General features: G+C 41.9%; 1 non-coding gene across 1 annotated transcript; it reads left to right on the top strand.

The window, feature by feature from the left end:
• The first annotated feature begins 2,321 nt into the window (after window positions 1-2,321).
• Window positions 2,322-2,428, top strand: LOC131254521 (small nucleolar RNA R71). The gene has a single exon (XR_009175633.1). It is a non-coding gene; the product is annotated as a small nucleolar RNA R71 (small nucleolar RNA).
• Window positions 2,429-2,672: the final 244 nt, after the last annotated feature.

The following is a 2,672-nucleotide window of genomic DNA, read 5'->3' on the forward strand; positions in this document are numbered from 1 at the left end:
TTTGATCAATGAATGGTAAAGGAAAGTGGTCTTTCCTCGTGACGGTATTCAACTTCCTGTAGTCAATGCACATTCTCCAACCAGTAGTGACTCTAGTTGGCACGAGTTCATTATTGGCATTGGCTACGATGGTGATTCCGGACTTCTTAGGGACCACTTGAGTTGGACTCACCCATTGACTATCAGATATAGGGTATATGATACCCACGTCCAATAGTTTAAGAACCTCGGCCTTAACCACTTCCTTCATGTTTGGATTTAGTCTACGTTGTGGTTGCCGAGCGGTTTTTGCATTATCCTCAAGATATATGCGGTGAGTACAAATCGAGGGATCGATTCCCTTGAGGTCCGCTATCGTCCATCCCAGGGCTCCTTTATGCTCAATGAGAGTAGATATGAGCATACTCTCTTGTTCTTTCTCTAGGTGGGCAGAGATCACCACCGGGTACGTCTCATCTTGACCTAAATAGGCATATTTCAAATCAGAGGGCAAAGGTTTTAGGTCAAGCTTCGGTGGCTTGAGGTTAGACGGTAGAGGCACTACATCGGTTTGTGGTAATTCTTCAAATTGTGGCCTCCACCGGTTAACTTCAAGTACCGGTGCAGTATCAAGCAAGGCGCACGTCTCCCTAATCATGTCATCATCAAAATCATGGGAGTGGGCCAGGCACGTCTCTAGATGGTCGGAGGATAAGGTTAGAGGTGTCGTATCTTCCACGAAAGAGTCAATCATGTTAATGTCATGGAAATCGTCATCTTCCTCTAAGTTTCTGCCGTTATTGAAAAGGATATTTGACTCCAATGTCATATTCCCAAAAGACATAGTCATGACACCATTCCTACAATTGATAATTGCATTTGAAGTGGCAAGGAATGGGCGACCAAGAATGACGGGGATCTGAGTGCTTATGTTATTGATGGGTTCGGTATCCAGAATGATAAAATCTACAGGGTAGTAAAATCTATCAACTTGGACCAACACATCCTCAATTATCCCTCTTGGTACACGAACAGAGCGATCAGCAAGTTGTAGTGTGGTTAGGGTGGGTTTTAATTCACCTAAACCTAATTGTTTGTATACCGCGTAGGGAATCAGATTGACGCTCGCTCCTAAGTCAAGAAGTGCATGATCAATTCGATGATCCCCGATTACACATGATATGGTTGGGCTACCGGGATCCTTGAATTTCTGCGGCATGTCTTGCTTTAGGATAGCACTCACTTTCTCAGTTAAGAAAATTTTCTTTTGAATACTTTACCGTCTTTTGGTCGTGCATAAGTCTTTCAGGAATTTGGCATATGAAGGTATCTGTTTAATGACATCAAGTAGAGGAATGTTAACTTTCACTTGTTTCAACACATCTAGAATATCCTGAGAGTTAGAGAGAGGTTTTGGTGAAACCAACCGTTGGGGGAACGGAGCAACTGGCTTCTCTAGAAGTTCCGGTTCTACTTTTTGTGGGGCATCACTGGATCCATCATTGTTGTCCGCTTCTAGTTCTTGAGGCTTTTCGAGCCTAACCGGAAGAGTTTTATCAATGATCTTTCCACTCCTACGAGTGGTGATGGATTTAGCATGCCCAATCTGATTTGAAGAGCTGGGATCATTAATCTCGTACTGCGGTTTAGGATTGGGGAGAGTTTGTGCAGGAAGCATCCCCTTTTCTATAACCGTCATACGAGAATCTATCTTTTGCATAAAATCTGTAATTCCCCGCATTGCCTGAGCCAGCTCTTGTATGGAATTTTGAACCGGTTCCTCTTGAGGTTTCACTTGATTTGGATTTTGATTGAAGAAACCTGGAGGGGTAGCCGTTTGTCCATTCCTCCAACTAAAGTTTGGATGGTTTTTCCAGCCAGGATTGTATGTATTGGAGTTAGGTCCAGTAAAAGGTCTTTGATAGTTATTTACGGCATTGGCTTGTTCATTCAACACTCCTCGAAAGGCAGGTATTGTAGGACAGTTTTCAATTGTGTGAATGTTGCAATCACAGATGCCGCAAATAATTTCATTGACCTTATCCTTCTTTCCTTCCATGGCCTCAACTTTCCTTATGAGCGTAGTCATTTTACACTTGAGATCATCCTCTTCTTTCAAGAGATATAATCCACCTTTCTCCTTTAATTGAGTCGGCCTAGACATGGTGTTCGATTTTGGGTAATAGTCCCAAGATTGTGTTTTTTCAGCCAGACTGTCGAGGTAGTCCCATACCTCGTCGACATCTTTATTAATGAACTCTCCATTACACATTGTCTCGACCATTTGGCGCATGGAAGATGTCAGTCCATCGTAGAAAAAATTTGTAATGCGCCATATTTCAAATCCGTGTTGTGGGCATGAACTGACCAAATCTTTGAACCTTTCCGAACATTGGAAGAATGTTTCATATTCCTTTTGGGCAAAGTTCATGATTACTTTTCTGAGGGTAATCGTTTTATAATGTGGGAAGAATTTTTTTATGAATTCCCTCTGCATGTCGTTCCTTGTGCCAATGGATCTAGGACGCAGTGAATGTAACCACGTCTTAGCCTTCTCTTTTAAGGAAAAAGAAAAGAGTTTCAGCCTGATTGTATCCTTAGATACATTAGGAAAATATAATGTAGCTATAATCTCATCGAACTCTTTCAAATGTAAATATGGACTTTCTGATTCAAGTTCATGAAATTTGGGA

Source organism: Magnolia sinica, chromosome 8 (genome assembly GCF_029962835.1).
Source record: "Magnolia sinica isolate HGM2019 chromosome 8, MsV1, whole genome shotgun sequence".
Taxonomy (NCBI): Eukaryota; Viridiplantae; Streptophyta; class Magnoliopsida; order Magnoliales; family Magnoliaceae; genus Magnolia; species Magnolia sinica.